This window comes from Sander vitreus, chromosome 1 (assembly GCF_031162955.1).
Source record: "Sander vitreus isolate 19-12246 chromosome 1, sanVit1, whole genome shotgun sequence".
Taxonomy (NCBI): domain Eukaryota; kingdom Metazoa; phylum Chordata; class Actinopteri; order Perciformes; family Percidae; genus Sander; species Sander vitreus.
The window spans coordinates 30,330,467-30,353,910 of NC_135855.1; the positions used below are offsets into that span (position 1 = coordinate 30,330,467).

The window sequence follows — 23,444 nt, forward strand, 5'->3', positions numbered from 1 at the left end:
TTTTTCCCTTTCCTAATTTGTCACCCCATCTTTATATCTCTCCCAAATGTTGCTCCCGTCTCTCAGCACTCCTTTAAAATTAATGACTACTGGTCATGCAATGTAAATTTAAACTTAATATGTTGATCCTCAAGCCCTAAAAACAACAGCAATTAACAACTTTTTTAAAGTAAAACATAGTACTTACAGAATTTCATCACAAACTTTTACAAGGAATAAAAATACCAGCATGCTAGATCTGACACTAATCAGCACAGTGAAGGGAGAAAGCCCCCTCCTTACACACATGCAGCCAACATCAACAGCAGCCCTGGCACAGAATAGCCATTTCAAGTTTAAGAATCAAAAGCGGAGAGCACCGAGGGTCGAGCACCACTAGCCATGGGTCCAACTGCAGTTATGTGACCCATTAGCCTCTTAACTCATTTCTTCAAATTCCCCTGGAATAAAGAAAAACAATTAAGTCTAAAGTATCAGGGGAGAGAGTTGGAAGTAGGGGTGGAACGGTACATGTATTCGTATTGAACCGAAACGGTACGGGCGTCTCGGTTCGGTACACAAATTTACACGGAGAATAAAACGGGATAAAATAAAACTTGCGTGCAATTTAATTAATGTAATGCGGAACTACTGTTAGATACGCGTTTCTTTAGGGACACCTATTCTGTAGCCCCCCCCCTTTAGCTCTGAAGCTCCCGAGCTCCGCCTACATGTCGACGGTCCACTGAGTCAGAGCTAGCAGCACTAAGGACGAGTAGCCTAGCCTATAGCGAGTGGTGGCGACCCACAAGAGTTAGAGGACCCGAAACTTCGGTTTCCCAGTGAGTTACAGTTGTACAGGCGAGAGAGTGGTGGATAAGATGAGGACTTGTTCAGCAGTTGTTGGGTATGTGAGTTGTTGGGTATGTGAGTGGAAATACATCTAACGCTAACGCATATCCGACGCCATCACCCAGATGTGCCAATCACTGGAACGAGACAAAAACAAAAACTGTCCAACTTCTCCCTACAGTTCTTAACCAGGCTTTAGATACAAATAGGGCCAAAAGAATTACTGAAGCAATCGGAATATACATTTTCAAATGCGCCCATATTCACTCGTAGAGGAACCTGGCTTCAAGTATTTGCTGTATGTACTCGAACCTCGTTACAACATGCCATCCCATCCACACACGAGGCAAACTGTTCCTTCCATATACAACCAAACACGGGCGTTGATGGAGCATGAGTTGTCAGCTGCCCCCTCCGTTTCACTAACGACTGATGGTTGGACTTTGCGTGCTACGGAAAGCTATCTCACGGTGACTGCTCATTTTATTGACTGAGTGGGAAATGAAAGCGTCAGTTCTACAGTCACAGGCCCTGTATGAGCAGCACACAAGCACTCACCTAGCTGAGAAGCTACAGGAGGTCCTGGCTAGGGTTTAATATTTCCCCCGAAAATTAGATGAATCAGATCCTGGGAAAATACGACCCATTTCCGGGAATCCCGGGAAATAGCTGTTTTTTTGTTTGTTTGTTTTTAGCCCAAGTAATGTATCGATATCATTCAAATATGCGTTCCCAAATCCCAAACTGACATTTTTTTATATTATTTATATCATTATTAGGGAAAAGGAAAGAACACAGTTCATGTCCATCATCAACACAGTTTGCAATGATCAATTCTGCTGCGTGATCAAGTGAGCTGCTGCAGCGCTAATTATGAAATGCCAGGTGGAATGTCTGACTTGTCTTCTGAAAATCTAGGCAACCCTTATAAAACCAATATTTTTTCAGAACTCCATTATAAAAACTAATGAAATCTGCTAAAGTAAACCATTGAATGATTCCTAAACCATTCCGTTAAACGAAATCCATTCTGTGGCTGTTAAGATTTGTAAGCGGCTGCAAACGGGAATAATCACTCAAAGTTAACCAAATATTTCTTTATTAGGGCAGGGCAGGCATATTTCTCTTTTAAACACATACAAGTTCAACTAAATTAAAGAAAACAAACCACAGAAATGTACAACTGTTCACTGCAAAAAGACAGGGCCACAGGCCTATGTAAAACTGAATTGAAAAAAAATGAATTTAGTGAGCCTGTATTACCGTAGCTACGGTACAGCATTGTCACCTGCATCAACGTTACCGTATGACAGCAATAGACGTGCACTCCTTGCGTTTATTTTATTTCCCGTTTCCCGTCATAACCTTTCCCGGGAATCGGGAAATAGTCTTGATCAGATTTCACGGGAATCCCGTCTCCCAGGATTAAACCCTCGTTGTGGCAGAGTGGAAACTAGGAAGGTATGCCTGTCGCACTCAATAGTAAGAATACTTTCTTTTATCTTTTGTCGGGGAACGTCTTGCCTAAGTAGAATTTTTGTTTTGTTATTATTCTATGTAATTTGCACTTTCATAAATAAGAGATGCTGTATTTTTTGTATTATCTTATTTTGTTTACAAGTTACAGATGGAGTCTGGAGATGATGTGGGGTACTTATTGTTTACTGATTACATCTTACTTTACACACTTCAGGCTGTTGCAGCTAGCTCAGGGGAGAGACTGTATGACACTAGGTGGTACAGCCTGAAAAATTGCCTTCTGCATTTTCGTTTTGCTTTCTCCTCCATTGTACCAAACCATTTTTTTTGATATGCCCTTTTGATCTGAAATCCACATTAAACTGCCATCTATGAATATGCCATCAAAACAGCAGGTGTTAACTGCAGATTGAAGGTAGCCTATTTGCAGCGCTTGAGGCAAGTATACAGTATAATATATTTATGAAGCGTTTCCTATGGGAATAAAGTCCTAAATTCTCAAACACATGGTGTGTATGCTGTTCCTGGTAGCATCTCCTATTTGCGCTCCTTAAATGTGAGTGAAAAACAGCTACAGCACTTCACACACTTTTTAATTTTTCTTTTTTTTTAATGTAGATATTAATGATTGGGGCAATAAGCCTGGTTTTGTTTAGGGTTTATGGGGACATTAAAACTAACCTAACAGCATTTAAATATCAGTCCCAGATTACATTTAATTCCAATGTTTCACCCCTATGTTACAATTGCACCTACAATAATACTAATTATGAGAAAAGACAGACTTTAAAGTGTCAATAAACGTCATCTCTGCTCCTCTGTTAAATGCTGATGTGGGCCTACCATTTTGTTTTAGTGCTTTGTAACTACCATATTTTCCGGACTATAAGTCGCACTTTTTTTCCATACTTTGGCTGGTCCTGCGACTTATAGTCAGGTGTGACTTATATATCAAAATATATGTAATTTAACATTTTTTAAATGTTATTTCATGCTGAAAACATTACCATCTACAGCCGCGAGAGGCGCTCTAGGCTTGTGACAACTATAAGATGCTTTTACTGCAATGAAGAAAACAAAGAAAGATAGTCGCGCGCTGAAATCCAGATGGCCAGAGCTGGAGGAAGGAGTCCACAGATGGGTGCTTGAACAACGTGCTGCTGGGAGAGGCTCGTCAACAGTGCAGTTACGTTACGTTAACATACCGGACACCTACCGTATTCAGCCCCTTGTTCTGTGTGCTATTGTGTAGTTTAATAACTTGCCTTTCCAGATTAAATGTCTGTTCTTTGTCTTGGATTTTGTGAAATTAATTTCTAAATAAATGCGACTTATAGTCCAGTGCGACTTATATATGTTTTTTTCCTCTTCATGACGCATTTTTTGACTGATGCGACTTATACTCCGGAGCGACTTATAGTCCGGAAAATACGGTAACAGTTTCTCTGTTCCTTCTTGCTGTTCTTTCCCCAACCAAGGACCTAAAAAGTAGAATAAAGCCTGTAAAAAAGACATTTAAACATCAGGATTAATGTTCTGGTACTATATTAAACCCTGGAGGATAATTCTCTCTTCACTTGTTCTTTACCAGTTGGAGATCAGCTACACAACAGCGCCCCCAGAAACGAGATAGAGATTTAGTGTCTTGCTCAAGGACACTTCAGCAGGGCAGACATTTGCTAAAATGGAGATCTAAAGTTTGGTTTCCCTGCTCAACATTTGGCCTTCTTAACCTTACAGTGGGTTCATAGATATGGAAATTGAATGGTGCAGTCATGTACTCATGACGTCTTTTTCTCCTATATGCTAGAATACACGGGAAGATTGTTGTACTCATCATCAAGTTTCTCTGTTTCAGGCTCTCAGGTATAGCCCAGCGATACCTGGCAACAGAACAGAAAGCTCAGGGCCTCAAAATACACAGCAGGCAAGCACCTATTGGGTCTGTATAATAGAAAATGTAACAGAAAGGACATAGGTTCATAAGTATACATTTAATGGATTATTTTATTTATGTGAGGCTAAAAATCCCATAATGCAACTTCAGTAAACAGGCTTAAATATCTTAACCATTCAATCTGAAATTTATCTGAAATGACACTAACGGCTAACAGCTAACACTTTCATCACTGCATGCAAAGTAGTTGGTCCATTACTAGTTCTGCTCAACCAACTACATTGCTGGGATAAAGCCTGACATTGATGTCCCTCTCCTTTAGCTATCTCTGCTATCAGGGCTTAGCGCTGCCCAGGATGGTTGTGATTGGTTTAAAGAAATATAAAACAACCGGAGCGTTTTTTTCACCTATCCCAGAATAGACAGGAGGTGTAGCCAGACCATACTCCAGTGCTGTGGAGATAAGTCTGACAATGCAAGACTAGTCCATTACAGTCCATTTGCCAAGTCTTTTGAGATGACGCTAATCCAGTTTGTGCTGTTCATTGAAATTCACAATCCTCCAGAAATGTATCACTGGACACACTTAAGTAAAGCTGCTGACAATATTCTCATTACACAATTTTAAGTTGATTTTAATGCTATTTTGAAGAAAGTGAAAAGCTGGTCGCGTGAAAAGCTAGGCACGAGAGGGGGAAGACGCAATATTGTTTTTAAATACGGGGATAAATGCACACATTTTCAGACAGTCTCTCCAGGAAGACACAGTGTTACAGTTGGCTATTCACATTAAAAGTGTTGTGTAACGAATTTAAAAAAAGAGAGAGAAGTTCAAACCGTGGCTTCTTTCTCACTTCCGCACAGCTGGCCAATCACGGCGTGACGTGAATATAAATGTCGGATTCGGAAAATGACAGAAATGGTCGAAGACAGTCCCCCCCCAAATCTGCTTTCGGAAGCTGTTTGACCATCCGACAAGCAGTTCAGATGAAGCATAGCTTCTTCTGGCAGCTTAAAATGGAAATGTTGCCCTACTCCCACAGAATGTTTGTATAGTGAGATTTAATCTATCTAGCATTAGCCTAAATTCTAAGAAATTCTACACCTCGCAGCATCTTTTGGATTGTGAATTTATTTGCATTGTATCCTTCATCACATGTAGGCTACAGCTGATTCTCAGCATCTTGCACACATAGCCTACAGCCTACTGAGTGAACTTGGCAGCACTGTCAGAGGAATGTATGCACTGAGGCAAGTTCTGATGACATTACTGGGGTCAATATGTAGGTTTACTTGTTATTTTTATTTTAGGATTTCATGGCTTGGTCATTACATAATTTTTTTTTACCAAAAATGTATAATACATTATGATAAGGGTTAATGCCCGACGTTGCCTCCGCCGAAGTCCATTAATACCTGACATTGAACACCTCGAAGTGCATTCAACCGCTTATACCATGGTCACTTGCCAAATATATATTTTTTTAAACCATTCATTTATATTTTAATGCGTTTTACAATCAAAAGCTAAAGTTTTTCCAAACAATAACTCAAGTTTCCCTGGTTACGCCTGAGGGTTTGACTGCTACCCGGAACAATTATTCCCATCCCATAAGGTTCTTATGCAATGCAAAGAACATTACGCTCCAGTAAATAGAAAGGACCTTAGATACGATTTACCAGCGTTATTTATGCTTCTGCATTAAATCCACGCCGTGGCTACTTACGTAGGTAGGTGGAGGCACGGACCCTACGCCGTAGCCTGACGTGCAACTCTCGAAAAATGTAACTACATGTCCCGGCGACGCACGTCGCTCGGCCGTGACTTGGTAACTTTGCATTTCCCTATACTCGTTTCCTGGTTCTCCTTCTCCATAAACAACATGAAATCAAAGAGAGGGTTAACTTTTCCTGCTACAGATTTCCGACCGTGGTCAGAATCGAGTCACTGACCTCGCCAGACTGTCCCGACGGCCGATAATCAGGTTGGTGTGTCAGGGCCATTAAAGAGATCGACGCACACACCAACGCACAAGTATAAACTTCAGGCCACTTACGTAGGCTACGGGGAAAGCTCTGCGTGGAGCCTCCACACAACCATAAATCACGCTGCAACGGGAGATAGTTATAGTCCGCTTAGGTCATAGAACCCTTTAGCTCAGACAGCCACGAGCCAGAAAGCTAACGCTATGCTAGCAGGATTCAAAGTCAATAACATTGTGTACAGTTTGACAGTATGTTTAACAACAAGACAAGCTAGCTATCCAGCCATGTCATTGTCCCAAAAACAATATAAAGATTTTCACAAACAATGATCCGCCATGTGTGCTGTTGGCCGCAGCCTTAAAGTAGCGACCTGAAAAGCGAACGGGATGTGAGATAGCGTTATCTGCTGTGAAACAAGGTAAATTCAGAGGGGCAGTGTAACTTACTTCTTGCAGCTTGTGTGTTAGCACCATCCTGTAGTGTTCAGAGGACAAGGCAATGACACCCTGGACACCCTGCAGCCAATCAGAATCGAGTATTCACCCAGACGATGGTATAAACTGTGATAATACCTTCAAGACAGCCATAAATCTATGTATCTATTGTAGCTTGACCCATACTGGATATTTGAGAGTTTCAAAAATCTGATATGTCGGCCGATAGACATATAAATAAACATAAACACATAACATAAACAAATAATCTTGATATGGATCCCTTAGATTATTATTTTTTTTTTTTTGTTATTCCTTATCTTCCACAAAACTTAATCTAGAAGGCCTCATACTCATTTTAATCTGCAAAAGACGTTTAGGCTAACTAGCACCTTCATTGTCCAATTCTCCAGCACAGCTACTTTTCACCCATTCACACATTCCTCAGTTTAAACCCAATATCAGCAGTAATGGCTGAGCAACACAAGGCGTCAATCAAACCAACACTGTAAAATGGGTGTATTGTCTCAAACTCCCTCGAGAATAACACCATCTGTCCACAGAGGTGTAGCTCTGCTGATACATCACAAACTGTAAAACTAATGAGGTAACTAACTAGCCCAGCATCACCTGCCTGAGTATGGCAAAAGCATCACCGACAGAGAGAGACACAGGAACAGTGTCAAAGGACAGAGATGGAATGAGAGGACAGGAAACAGAGACGATAAGAGAAGGAGACAAAACAGACAGGTGTCCATGTACGCTAGAGTGCGGATTGGGCCTCATTTTTCTGTCTGAGCCCGGCCAGCGTCCGACAGGGCAGTAACCGAGCCCGGCCCGAGCCCAACAGGCATTAAGATATTTATGTCCAAGCCCATCCCGACAGTTAAAATCTCATTTTTTTTCTCATACTAATGACACATGTATGTTTGTAGGAAGGCATTTGGCAATGTCAACAGATGAGCGCATCAGCGCACACGGGCCAACAAGCGCACGTTAACACAGGCACGCACCTACATAATAAGCTTTTTTAAATTTAAAATGTCCAATGCCTTATCGCGCTGATGTGACCGAGCCCGACCCGAACCCAAACATCATTTCTAAATATCTGTCCGAACAGTACCAACGTGTCCCAACGGGCTTGGTTCGGGTATCCATCCGCTAATGTACACATACACAGAAGGCATGCACTCAAATACAGACACACACACAGCTAAAATTACAAGAGTGCATGAACTAGGCCACTGCTCTGTACTATGCAGGAGAGTGGTAGTTTGGTAAGTGAACAGAGGACTGCAGAGACATAAAGGCTGAAGGCTAACACTGAATGTGGGTAACTGGTATCTTACTAAACAATACCATTATTGTCAGCTCAGATGATTATGGTCGGATCAAGACTCAATACACAGGCTAATAATCAGGATGCAATCAGATCAAAAGAGCAAATGAGAAGCAAACGGTTGTCTTTATACACGTGAATGAAATACTCCAATTTTGAACTACAAATAATTTCAGCTATAAAATAATTAACAGAATGTATGATATCACATTCTGTTAAACTGCAGCAAAGTAAGTTCAACAACTAATCTTTTTCACACAGAATTTGGCAGGATTTGGGAGGACTGACTGACAAACTGACTCACCAGACAACTAGTAACAACTTCACACAGTAAAAGCTGGCAAGGACAGCATTTAGTCAGCGAGACCAAAACTGACAGGCATGACTCGCACCTATTAAGCATTACATACTGGAGTTGTCTATTAAAAACTTCCTCCTGCATACACCCCATGAAGCAGACTTCAGATTTATATATATATATATATATATATATATATATATATATATATATATATATATATATATATATATATATTTATTAGGGGTGTATGATTCAGAAAATGTCTGAAAATGTCATGATTCGATTTGATTCCGATTTTTAGGCTCACGATTCGATATCGATTTTCGATTCAAAAACGATTCTCGATTAAAAAAACGATTCACACAATGTAAATGTAGTTACTTTTCCCATGTATGTATGTGTGTGTATATATATATATATATATATATATATATATATATATATATATATATATATATATATATATATATCTCTTATACATCCCTTAATACATTCATGTGGATTTTTTTAGTATCTTTTATTGTCATGTGGATTTATTTGTTATTTTAACATCCTGTTATGATGTATGTGTATGTTGTGTGTGATGTCTGTAAACTACTAGGACCTTGAATTTCCCCTTGGGGATCAATAACGTATCTATCTATCTATCTATCTATCTATCTATCTATCATGTGATTGCAGTAGACATACAATAAAGAAATATATATGAATCCATTTTTGGAATTCTATGAATCGATATTGAATTGGTAGAGCTTGAATCGCGATTCGAATATGAATCCATTTTTTTGCACACCCCTAATATATATATATATATATATATATATAAAAAAAATGTGTGTGTGTGTGTGTGTGTTTTAGTGCACTATGTTTTAGTGCATAATATATTAGTATATTAGTGCATAATATATATTATAGTGGTGTCACTTTATAGCGGTATTTTTCAGTTCTTCGCTTATGTATCACCAGCAAAGAGATTTTGCCAATTGTCTGGATTCTAACAGGAAATGAGCACAACTTTATTTTAAACCCAAAAATAACAGGACTAAGAGACAACAGCTAGCAGCTCTGACAGGTGAAAGGTTATGGTATCACCAAAGTTATCACAGTTTATTTGAATAGGGGCAACAAAATCCATCCATTAGTTGTCGAGACATTTCACTCAAGTCAAATGTGAGTGAAATGTCAACGTTATGATGGCGCTTGAGGAAAAGTGATGAATCAGTAGGATTCATCCTCTGAGGACAATTAATGTCTGCACGATGCCATTTCATCCCATAGATGTTGAGATGTTTCACAGTGAGTGAAAACCTTTAGCTTGTGGTGACGCTAGAGGGAAATTCAGAGGGTCGGCAAAGTTATTAGGATTCATCCTCTGAGGACCATGAATGTCAACTATTATGGCAATCAATACAATAGTTGTTGAGACTAGGGATGTTAATAATTTAAAATCATTTAAACCATTAACCAACAATTATAATTTTGATCGATTAACACTATCACTATCACAATTAGGGATCAACCAATACAGTTTTTTTCAGGGCTGATACCGATTATTTCTCGGTATCTTGATTATTATTAGTTAATGAACCGATAACCGATATTTGGAACTGATGTGCATATACAGTGAAAATGAAAATTTCAAAAAAGTCAAAATTAAGATTTTGGAACGTTACAAACTCCAACACAAAACTTTGTTTAAATGCTTTAAGCAATTATTTAATAAATTAGAAACTTTCAACATAATACCCAGTAAAAGATAGTAACATAGTGTTGTGGGCGGGACATTAAGTCAGACTCAGTGGTGAGTGAAACCGAAGCAGAGAGACAGAGCTGTAGTGGAGACAAAGTAGCGCACTTTTTAATTAATAGACTTTTTTATATATATATTTTGAATTACAATCATGTTTACAATCATATTAATTCACATGGTCCAACAGTGAGATAATGTGCTGACAGTTGTGCTATTAGTGAAACATTCAAACATGCCAACCCTTCAAGTTATTTATGAACAATTCAATGTTGCAGGCCTCATTTCTTCGAATATTGTGGCGTTCAAATAGGCCTACACATTACTCATACAAACAAAGTGGCACATCACTCTGGAGGTCGTTCAGCATGGCTGTAACGAACAGGCCCTACACATTAGGCCTTTGTGCTTCCAGAAACATCAGCCTCTTTTTTTTTTTTTTTTTAAACCCTGCCTGCAGCACAGCCGAGTGCTGCAATGTGCTGACACCATCATCAGCTATTCTAAACCTTTTGCCACAGCTATATTCCCACACCATGAAAAAGAAAGGAGGGAGAGAAAAAAATAGAACAGCTAATTTTCATTTATCTTCATTTACAAGAGGTGTGTCTAATGTTAGTGTCTGTTAAGATGACTGGTTCAGTTCTTTATGCATATGGTTCAGTTTTTTTATGCATATTGTGGATGTCCTGATGTGCTTTTCTGTTTGGCTCTGCTGGACCTATCTACAACACAGCCATCCCTGCTGCTGATGATCCATGGATGACCGGCTTAAGATCTCCTGGGTAGCATACAGATTGTGTAGTGGCAGCAGCAGTGTAATAACACATTATCGATTTAAACTTGGGGAAATTCATTTATCACTGTACAACTCAAGCTGGCCAAAAAAAATGTAACTGTTAAACTTAGAGAAATACATTCGGCAGACAAAGTACAAGCCTGAATTGTTGAGAACTTTTGTTAAGGTTGACAATTTTTCGGTAGACTATTATTAAATGAAGTTATCGGATCATCATACATTATGTCAAATGTGCAAGGGTGCCAATATTTTCAGCCGTAAGCAGAGAAGATTAGACACACCATTAACACAAGGTTAACACAGAAGACAACAAATATAGCAGCCAGCTGATAAGACAGCAAGTTTGCAAAGTAATATGAGGCGAGATGCCTTCAAGCAAAAACAGACTGGAGAGGTTAACATCAAACAGTGCAAGTCAAAGAGGCTCAAAACTGCATTCAGGGAGGCAGAGCACTCAACGATGTGGCTAACACTTCACGTAAGAATTCACTGGAGCTGCTTGACAGTTCAAGGGAAAAAGCACAGCGAGAGCCAATAAATGCACTCTTTAGAAGACAGAGGTAGAGGTGGACTCTACAGTGAGAAAATACCAGGCCAGCATCACTTGACCAACACTCATAAGGCATGAAAGGATGGCCAAAAATGACGGGGGATGCTCAGTCTAAGAGCTGCAATGAAATAGGATCTCCTGACAAAAGGCTACTGTAACACTAGAGAAGGGTGAGTTGGACAGAGATGGTTGATGCCCTGCACTCCCTTGGGCACTGAGATGAAAATCAGTTTAGTCAAGGTGTCATTTCAGGACGCACGTCTGCTCAAACTGACAGCAGAAATGGGTCACTTTCAAACAGTGAGAAAAGTAAGATCTGCATGGGGGTGATACCTTGGTCGTACAATGCTGAGTCATTTGAATATTTCCATTTAAATGACCGTCAATCAGATGACCCATAGACCACAAGGGGAGGATGTCTTTTTAATTACTGCCAGCCACTGATGTGCAATGACACTGAACTGCATCGGAGCACATCTATAGGCCCCAGGCTGCCAACTGGTATGCACAGTATGCAGCTGCCTTGCTGCATGCAATGCACCATCCACATTACATGATTATACACTGCATGGCAGGTATGCAAGGGTAGTGTTATTACTCGTTCTGGCGTTGCACTTAAATACATACAAGGCACTCAAGCAGTCCAAAATGAGAGTAGCCTATGCAGAGCCAGACAGCCACAGGACCTTCACATCCTTTGACAGTGTCAGTGTGAGATGCAGTGCCCTCATTAGTGCAGTGGAGGATACCTGTGGCCTACCAATGATCTCCAACAGCCAGTGAGGAGTCAGCCAACTGGTGGTGCCCTGTCTCCCCCTCAGGAGCAAGCAGCCCGGGCTACAGGTTATCTGTTATCTGCTGCAGTGCATCTTACCGGTGCTTTGAGGTGTCAAAAATATCCCCTCTGCACTGGGTTGTGACCAAAATGTGGTGTCGACTGCACGCTATACACCAAAGCTGCACGGGGCGAGTTTTATATAACATTGGGACTGTGAACACTTTTGCCTGCTCAAATTAAACCATTATTCCCCCCCGAAACTCGCGCTGTATCTTTAAAAGAAAAAGGCCCGACAACTTAGCAGCAAAAACTTTGTTCAAGACAGGCCTACGCAAGACATCTCGGCCTCCCGCGTCCTGGCATGAAGATGTGGGTTATGCTGTATGTGCAGGGTATGGAATAGTGATGGGCAGACCGGGGCTAATGTGGCCTGGTGTAGCCCCTACTCCTTTATGCGTCTCTTTCCCCATTCTCTCCATCCCCCCTCTCGACGCCATCTGTTTGTGGCATGAGAGAATGTGGAAGTAAAAAAAGAAAAGACGACATTTTGCCTGTAGTTGCTGACCTACATCGACCATTTGTTTCAGTTTAGCGAGAAAACCGCGCCGAAAGACACCCGTTTAAAACGCACAGGCAGTAAAATCGCCAGACATAACGCGCATACATTTTCTAGCCTGGTCAGGAGGAATTTAATAAGTTACGGTTGAAACACTCCTCCGCCTCGCCGGGCCGGACAAGTCAACGCTCCAGCGGCACATACATTCCCTCGTTTATCGTCAAAAGGAAGAGAAACATAAAATTATAACTCACCTGATTCCAAAATCGGTTTATGGTGGCGGCGTGATTGTGGTTAATTTCAATATGGGAAAAACAGTTACAACGGTGGGTCCCCGTTGTGTGTAGCAGGAAGGAGGGAAGGGAAGGCGAGAGGGGCTGACGTGAATGAATAAACAACTGAGCTCCTCCTTAACGCCACAAGTAAAGGCGGAATGTGGCTGACTTAGTGGAATTCACCACCAGCCATTAAACATCCTCTTTATGTAGTCGCTGTCAATGAATACTGATGTTTTAAACAGGCTTTACAACCTTTGATACCGACTATTAGCCTACCCATGCCACAACATGTTGCTAATTTTAAAAAAAAAAGAAGAAAAAAAAAGCCTACTTATTATATTATACGACAATTCTATTAGTGTATAATTTTATTGTAATATTAAGTAACAATAACCTAGGAGTCATTTTTACTGTAAAACACATATTTTGTATGACATTAACAAAATCCACCAGGTGGTGCTATGTCTGCACCCTGGCGACATTAACAGGACTGACATACTTTAAGGCGTGTAAAAATATTTTGCTCTGAATGATAATAATTTGTCAGATATGGTTCTTATTCAACAAAAGAAGTTTGATAAACTACTTACACTTTAATGCTTACTCTTCCTCATTGAAAAAGCCAGAATCTATGAATAAAAAGGATAATGCAAATAAAAGGTCCATTCTCTGTGTACTGAGGGCTTCAAGTTTCCACATTACATTTGTGTAATTGCATATTGGACAATGATTGGCTTCCAAACCAGTTGTGATGTCACAAAATCCTGCTCATACAAATACTCACGGGGAGCACAGAGATTACATTAGATTAGATTCAACTGTATTGTCATTGTGTAGAGTACAAGTACAAAGACAACGAAATGCTGTGTGCGTCTAACCAGAAGTGCAAAAAAGCAGAAAAGTGCAAAAAATAAATAAATAAATAAAAATACATTTCCAGATGAATTTGAGAGTTGAGTTTACTGGCAAACTCTGCTCATTATTCTGAAGCTCAAACATCCAAGTTAAGTTACAATATATAAAACATATTTTTGAGTAAAAGGGGACTTTTAAAAAGAAGCCTTAACCCTAAAATAAAATTCTTTTGTTGTGGGAACCAGCTGTTTGTCCCCAAACATGTGATTCTCCATAATGGGACTGTGTGCACACATTTCTATCCGCACAATGTGAGTAATGCAACCACTCACACAAAGATACACATACGGCAACAAAATACATTCTGACAAGAACAGATTAGCATAATAAACCTATTTCAGAGGAAAGCTGTCAATTATATATCTTGACTACTTAGTATAACACGATTAAACAGTGAGTACCAGATCTCCACGGAACTATTATAGTTTTATAGTATTATAATTATTAGGTTATTTGAAGAAAAATTGGAACAGATGGGGGAAGTGCATGAGGTGGAAAAAAGGAACATTTCAGATAAAAACCTAGCCTTTTGATATACCCAAATACCTCATGCCTTCTTGATAAAATCAAAATTATTTGATTTATTCCATTAAAAGCAGTCTCCTGTGTCTTCAAGTGATTGCTGACGATGTTTTGATTGAATGGATTTAGAAACATATCAGAGAAACGTACAATTCTGACACTAGAGGGCACAAGCACTCCACTGAACTTGTGTGACTAAGCATTCAACCTTTTTTCCGTGTCCAAATAATTCATGTCTCATGATTCCTTAATTAATTCATTATTGTTGATAATGTAGTAATAATTACATCAGTGTTTCTCTTAAAAACTGTCAGAGAAGATCAAGGCAGGTCCACTGTATGTTCATAGCTCTCCTCGTTTAAAGGCACATATTTTTACAACATGAAAGGAAACGATACTCGATTGATCCAGTTAATTTGTTTCTGGTAATCAGAAAATGATTGAGGGTTTGTGTTGTATAATTGTAAAGAGTAAAGATGTGCTCTTGGTATTTGTCTGTGTGTCATAACTGTGCCTTCCAGTCCTATACTATGCTATCATTGGGCACAGAGGCCTGTGCAGGCTCCTGCAGCCTGTGATTATCCAGTGTTATTGACAGGATATATCCTCTTTTACATAAAGATGCTGCTGTGGCGTGCTGTGAATTTAAATGTTTGCGGGTTGGTGGGCTCAAACCTAGGTTAAAACTGTGTCAGCAAAGTGGGATGAGCTTGTATTGATTGTTATGTTAGAAGATTCAAGGGTAAGCACACTGCAGGCATTGCCAAAAGGGAAAATCCGCTTGTTTTCTCACAGTTATAGAACATCACTTGAGGACGTAACCAGACAATGTGTGGGTGTTTGAGAGCTCACTGGGTTATAAGTCATACTTCTGGCTATTTGAGGCTTTCTCTTTGTCATGCCTCTGTCTTTCTTTCATCTGTGTGCATAAAAAGTGCTGTTCACATAATAAATACAGTATGTGAGGTAATACGCAGCAAATGCTCTGACTTACAGTAACACATACTCCTTTTTTCCATGCCAACGTAATTAATATTCAAGTCTGGTACTGTTGGTTCATCATGATGCGCTACCATGATAATTACACTGCTTGCTTTTCGCATTGCAGAAATCTGCAGTGGAGTCTTTGAAAACGGCTTAAAAAGGTTGTTCCTGTGGGTGGTTGATTAAACAGCAAGACCTATCTCCTCCTCGCCTTCCTCCTCTCTGCCCTGCCTGTCTAGACTGTGATTACCATCTGCTTCATCACTTTGGACGGTCAACTGTTTGCTGTGCTCTCTCTCTCTCTCTCTCTCTCTCTCTCTCTCTCTCTCTCTCTCTCTCTCTCACACACACACACACACACACACACACACACACACACACACACACACACACACACACACATAAGCACAAATAGCCACAAACACAATAAAATAAGATGCTAAAGCAGATTCTTGTCAGACCCATTTGCCAATAAATCTTCCTAAAGTCTCCTTTTAGTTCAAATTCATTCATCAGTAAATCGTAGCATTAGAAGTCCATCCTGTACAGTATTTCCAGACTGATGCATGAACAGTGTGGTGACGAAGGTCGAGTGTATGACTGCATTTGTTTCTCAGGATAAGGAGCATGTTAGACTATGATTAATCTGAAACAGATATTCTCTTAAGGGGACTTAAACAGATTTTCTCTAAAGGGAACTTACATCAGAGAGAGAATTTGCCATGTGCCAGTGCTACTTGTTATGGCCTCAGCAAGCTGAGACCTGTTTTGAAATCCGGTATAATTTTCTTCTAAAACTACACATAATGATGATGTCATCTCCAAGCCAATTATGCAACAAGTTACTGACAGTGAAAAGAAAGAGTTTGAGACAGGAATTTGTGCAGGTTTGTGCAGCATACCTGACATATACTAAAAGGCTGTTTGTGCAATGCTCAAACTATACTTTTTTTAGCCCACAAACTAACTTGAACTAATTAATAACAGACCAGCCTTTGTCTCTGAACAACATGAAATATCAGAGCCGTGATTCACATCTAGCCTTGGGACCATGCTCACTAATATTTATCGGACTTTCTGTTTGTGTTTTCTAGCCATGCTAGTGGCATGTCTCAAGGAATCAGTCCAGACTGATGGACTGCTGGATGGATTGCCATGATATTTTGTACAGACATTCATGTTACCCAGAGAATGAACCCTACTGACTTTGGTGATCCCCTGACTTAAGTCTTTGGCTTTAAGTGAAATATCTCAATAACTCTTGAAGAAGGATTGCAATGAAGTTTGGTACAGACATTCATGCCCCCCTCAAGATGAATTGTAGCCTAATCATTTTGGTGATTCTTTTTATTTAAAGCCATCATCAGGACAGTTTGTCTAGTACTTTGGTTTATGACCAAATACCTGCGAAACTAATGGCATTCCCATCGGCCTCAGCTGTTCTTTGTATGTTGTATGATAACGTCATGGTAAACATTATACCTGCTAAACATCAGCATGTTAGCATTATTATTTTGAGCATGTTAGCATGCCAACATTAACATTTAGCTCAAAGCACTGCTGTGCCTATCATTACAGTCTCAATGAGCAGCTAGAATGGCTGTAAACACGTAGTCTTGTCGATTACTTAGGCTTCACGGACACTTCATGTCATGTCATATTTAATTACACAAATTTGAGAGGGCATAAAAACGAAAGAGCCTAGCTTGTTCAATTTGTTACACCAATGTATTTTAACTTTGGTCTGCGATGTGTTTTCTATTCATTCAAGTCAGTGTAGTAGGCCTACTCTGTTTTCCCAAATTACTTGACAGCGTGTTTTTATTGGGGTGTAACAGCATTACCTCATTCATCCTCTGACAGTTCGCTCCAAGCTTTCAGTGCTTTCAAGAGCTGTATAGGCAGGGCGTGTTGGGGCAACTGAAGTTCACATGTTCAAATTCAAACCAAATCCCCAGAGAATAGGCAGGCTGTTGTGTAAGATCAGGCCTCTTTCAAAGAAATATCCAGTGTTGTCATGAAGCATTTAAAACAGAGAGCATTGTGTTTTCGGCACAGCTGTTGCATGTAGGCTGCAATGTTGAATATCTCGCCTTTATGCATACTTCTTTTCAAAAGGACTTTTCTGTAAATACTGTACAGCTTGACTAGAAGGTGTTGCACACACATTCCACAGGATTTTAGGAAAAGTATGTGAACTATGACAACAGTGTGAATGCCACAGTGGGGTCACAGTGTCTCAAGAATCCCACTCCAGTGAGGGGTTTAATATAGCCGAGGTCGTTCTCACCCCTGAGGAGAGACCAGTAATTAACACAGGGGCATCCTCCTCCAATGACACATACTGCACAGCCACACAGCCCACTGGACCAAGTTCTTGTGTCTATTTCAGGATATACAGCTCCTGTTAGTTTGTTCAGGAGTGTACAGTGTCAAATGTATGAGAGTTTGCAGACAGACTGTCCACAGACAGACAAGAAAATGGAAGAGACGTCTTCATCGAAAACTGTGTAATACCCCAACACATGCAGACTACCATGCAGGTCTGGCTCTCTCGTGGTTGCTACATTTGTACCATTTGAATAAAGAAAAACAAAATAAAACACTTGAAGACAGAGTTCCCATTGCAACCATATATGTAGTTAAAAGTCAGACCTCTGTAATGGCTGCAGACTGCAGCCCCCACTCTGTCTCAAGATGAATAACACTTGTACAAAAATGTATCTGAACAGTCTTTTGAATACTGCACTTGATTTGATTACTTCAGTGCATGAAGTAGTTATGATTCTTCAGCCAACCTTAAAATAAGGTTACATCATTCACCAGGTGAGATCAATCAAATGATCCCTATGTATTGCAATTTTTCTGAGCCTTTGAGTCCACTAAAAAGAGATGCTTAAATAATTTAAATCCTGGCTTTTAACATTGTTTTTTTAACCAGCAGTAATCAATATGGCTTGCACATTCTCTCTTATTTCAACCTTTCTTAATCCAGACAAATTATCCGCCTGTTGGGAGTTTTGAAGCATTTGTATGAATGCTCACCTCTGTGCACACACTTTCAACACATATGTATTTGCATTAAACATCCATCATCCTCTAAAAGGTTTGGTGTGTTGTACTCCTGATGTAACACCAGCTACCTTTTAATTGCTGGAGCACTTTGTTCAGCGAACACAGACACTGAACAAATTGAACAAGCAGCAATACAGCCACTAATTGGTCCCTCTATCCTCAAGACTATTTCTGTTCTACCTTGAAAGTGAAACGTTCTCAGTGTGATAACTGCTTTCCAACAGGTTCTCTCAATTTAGATAGCCCCAATAAGCAACACTTACTTGATACATATAACAAATTCATAACATGATTAAAGTTATAACCCTAACAATTTCAGTCCTGATTGATTTGACGACACCGGTGGTTACTGTGGTAACAACAAAAGCAGTTTAATACTATTATGAAAGATTATGGTTACCACTTACCTTAGTGATAAATACATTGTGTTTCCTGTTGTTTTTGCACTATAAAAGCCACACCCTGTTTCACCACTTAAATGCTTTTAAGGTGAAGCAGCATTAACTAAGTTCTGGCACAATGCAGAGAGAGTAAACAGTAAACAGTGAGGTTGTTATTATTCTGGATTACATACTGCATTTATTCCTGTGAAACCCTGTGGCAATTAAAGAGTCCGCCACTAACATTAGTGAACTATTAGACTACTAGAACTACTAGAGAGTTAATTACTGAATGTAAATACATGGAATGACTATTGCAAGAAATGCCATACATAAAATAGTATAAAAAATGAAGTCTGATTTAATGAAAATCTTTTCAATATTTTAACTTTAAGCAATAGCAATATTCCACTCTGCTTCTTGACAGACCAACGGTGTGTGCTGTATTGTAGCTAATGTTGCTGTTTCCTTTTCACATGTTGGAAATGTGTGCATGTCTGTAAAGGATATCCTCATTAGATGGTGTTGGAAATGGCACCGACTAGTTAAGTTTCCTTGAAAGCTGCACTTTTAATCAGCACGGAAGCCAGCGCACCAAACACTTCATTGTTCTTGTGCCAATCTTTTTCCATTGTTGTTTCAAGACAAGGAGAAAGACTGACTAGGCCCACAGCATTCCTATTTTTTTTCCAAGATTTTTTTGGGGCATTTTTTAGGCCTTTATTTTTATAGGACAGCTGAAGACACAAAAGGGGAGAGAGAGGGGGACTGACATGCAGCAAAGGGCAACAGGTCGGACTCGAATACGCGGCTGCTGGGTAGAGGAGTAAACCTCTATATATATATATGGGCACGCGCTCTACCAGGTGAGCTACCCAGGCACCTAGGCCCAAAGCATTCCTGCTCAGTTCAATACAGCAACATCTAGAATAGTGTTGGGCATTATTGCTAAACAAAAATAATAAGATATTTTTACTGTTTGTACTCATATTACCATAGAAAATGTAGATTTCTATCAATTGACTAAAACCTTGCTTCTCTGTACTGGAATCATGAAACAATGAATGCAGGTGTAACCATTCAATTAGCCACCAGTTTACAGTGCTGAGGTTGGGCTTCCCCTCCAGTACAATACAATAAATGTCTTCTTAATTATTCTAAATGTAATGTGAATATTCACTATATTGCCCAACGCTGGGTGTATCACATAAAGTGAGAATGAAGGCACAAGTAGCAGAACAAAGTGAGTGTGGTCAATCATGGCTAACCAACATGAAAACAATAAAAGTATTATAAGAATATTAGAATCTGCAGAAACAGAGAGTAGTCCTGAGGTTCAGTACAGTCAGGCTGCTCTAAACAGCAAAGTGAGCGAGTGAGTGTCTGACTACAGCAACAGTTTGTGTTTGTGTGCTGGTGTGTATGTTGAGTTTGAGCTGATGATGGACTTGCAAATCAAGACACAAGCTTGATACAGATGTTTGTGAGAAATGGTATATTTTAAAGTAGGCCTGGTGAACTTGATTCCTTTTACGGATTCGGGTTATTCTGAGTCACTCACTAAACTGATCCGAGTTGTGCGAGTCACTTGAATCACTTGAGTCAGTATTGATCTGCAATTGCAATGATTGGTGATGATCGGTGATGTTTCGGACTGTCTGCTCGACCTAATTGCATTTTAACATACTATATTTATACACCAAACCTACAGTAGGCCTAGCTAGGCTACGTGCAGAACATTGTATGTTATTTCAGAAGTGAAAGAGTGGCTTTTGTTGTGGATTTGCTTTACTCTGAGCTCGAGGAGAGACTTCACTCGCTCGTTTGCTACAGATCCACTCATAGACGGCTGATTCGCGCGATTGACTGACTCACGCGAGAACTCATGAGTCATCGACAACTCACGAGTCATCGAGGACTCGTGAGTTAAAGGACGCTTCCGGCTCTGAGTCTGCGGGTCGGGAAGTTCCTATAACCTGTCTCGGACTGTCTCTCTGCTCTCTCAGTCGCTTGAGTTGACTTGTGGAGTTGTGGTTGCTTATGAAATTGTAAGTTATAAAGCTTTTGGCAGCTAAGATGGCTAGGACTAATAGTAGCTAATGTTGCAAGAGGTTTGTGTGTGGTGCTGTTATTATTTTAGATTGAATTGTAGCAGGACTCAACTGATCCGAGTTAATGATACTAGAGACTCGCGTCTCATGTGTCAATTTAAAGATTCGGGTGAAAGATCCGAGTGAATCATGACTCAAACAGGTTTATTTTAAAGGCACATATGAACATTCAGACATTACACGGTGTCTCTCTTAAAAGAGTTCTCCGCCGATCAAGTATTGTACGCATCTAATTTAACATTAGCGGACTTACGATGGACAAAAAAATGACGATGCATCAAAAATCCGAGAAATCAAAAATCTTTTTCATTCCACACTATCTTCATCTTTGTCAAAACCTTGCCCTACGAACCACAATGCAACTCAACCACCGACATTTCAGTCAGAGATTTGGGTCTGTTACGCACTAGAAGCAGCTAATGCAGCCTCGAGCTGCTAGACTCCCACATTTTTTTCATTTTCACCTTAAATCTCCTCAAGTGACATCATCAGACTTCGCAGATCTCCCTCTGTAGCCACAAAATACTTTATACGACTGTAAACAGAGTTTGACGTGTATAATTGGTGGCCTTACACTTCAAGGACTCTACTGAGAAAACAAACGGCTGAAATTACAGTGAAAATTTCAATACGATGCATTAATGTGCAATATTGAATTTCTCTACATGTAGCAAAACCCCAAAGATTTCACATGCTTGTTGCTTCTTGTCCAGCTGAACACTTGCAGGATGCAAACACCACCCCAGAAGCAGAGAACAGCTTTTATGTGAGCAAGCAATCTTGTTCATCTGGGAGAAAGTACATTTAAGTTAAGGACGGTTGTTGGTGTCTATCTGGCTCCAGTGCAAAGCTTTGATACAAGTCTTGTGATTTGGTGGATGGGAGATGTAAGCCGTGCACCTGTTCGGGGTTTCTCCCTTGCTCCTTGAAAAAAAAGAGTGTTTTGTAGCCCGAGGTGAGCAGCTAACACAGGTGCTGCCTCTGTTTGATGTAGACTCTCAGACTGGGGGGAATCCACCCACCTGTATCCATCTGAGTTATTGAAAACTTTCTCTCTTCTGAATTCACATGGGTTTTACAGTACCTTTTGACTAGAAGGAGTCTTTGGCACATAACAGAAGAGATTGTTCAGGGACATAACGTTGCAGTTTGAAACAGGGATGAAATGTTAACACAAGGGTTCTTTACTAAGGAAAGTAAAAGCTGAGCCATAGTTCATGGACTCTATACTTTATATATCATAAATGGTATTGGATTTTCTTTCCAATAAACTCTTGCAAAACTACTCGTACATTGAGTCATTCAATCAATGAAATATCGACCATTTCTTTTTTTCCAGTGGTTCTCTTGTAGTGGGGAAAGCACACACATTTATTTGAAGGCACATTTCATACCAAACCAAGGAGACAGATGGCCTCCACTGATAGGTGATCCATAATTACAGATTAATTCAAGCATGACGAAACACATTATAAATGCGTAAATTGAGCGCAAGATAAGGCTGGCAGCATATGTCAGACAAATGGTGTGCTCTCTGACTGCGCAACAGCAAACACTTCCACACTTAAGTATATGTTTGTTTAACGGAAAGATGCCACAGAATCTGGAGGAAACACAACTTTCAGGTTCCTTAAAGGAAATATAGATTTAAGGCTTGAACTGGAATCAAAATCATGTTGGGGAATGGGACAGTATGTCAGTGTCAAGCAATGCAAGGCCTGTTGGCTGTAGTTGTTCAATGCTTAACCACTTCAAATAAAAGGATCTCCACCCTCATTGTCCAGGGGTTAGAGCACATGTTTCTGCATCTCAAAATATCAGCAAATAAAAAGCAAAACTCTCTGCATTGCTTATCCCTATGGGTAAGTTGGAAAAATATAAATAATTTTTTTTAATGTTTTGAACCTTTAATCAATCCTTGTTGTTACATTAAGGTCAAATAAATAACAATTGTTTACTACATGCAGATTGATCTGAAAATGAGCTGGTCTGGTTCTAGTTCTTTATTGTTTGATAGGAAGTAGAAAGAGAAAAGCTGGTAAGAACTTGCAACAGGCAAGTGAAGTGTCACCGATTAACCACGTGGCTAAGAATATGAGATGGGGCTTTGGACTGACTGAATACAGCTGTGCTTCATACTCAGGAGATCTCAATTGTCTGAAGGAACTTGCACAACCTGTCAATGCTATCATTCAGCTGTTAGAAGAGAAAAACCAAAATCTTTGAAGGCTGCTTTTCAAAGATTGTTTCACCTTACACATTCTAATTTGCTATTTTCCTTCCTTACGTTTTTACATAGCTGTCCTTTTATTTGTATTATTCTGCAATCTTTTCGTTTTTTTCAGTTTTCAGTTGACCTGAAATAAAGGTTTCATAGAGATAGTACTTAAAACTGGACAAAAAAGGAGACTCTCACATCAGCAAAATGCACATCCATTAGCAGTCATTAAAGCATGACACTGGCCACTGACTCATATGTCAC

General features: G+C 39.8%; 1 protein-coding gene across 2 annotated transcripts in view; it reads right to left on the bottom strand.

Annotated features, from left to right (window-relative positions):
- The window catches only part of znf710b (zinc finger protein 710b), a 33,204-nt gene extending 20,115 nt beyond the window's left edge, over window positions 1-13,089 (bottom strand). The window contains exon 1 of one of the 2 annotated variants that reach the window (XM_078252197.1): window positions 12,952-13,089. The gene's annotated coding sequence lies outside the window, so the exon portion shown is untranslated. The remainder of the gene's footprint in view (window positions 1-12,951) is intronic. The other variant, XM_078252211.1, reaches the window with a different exon arrangement.
- Window positions 13,090-23,444: the final 10,355 nt, after the last annotated feature.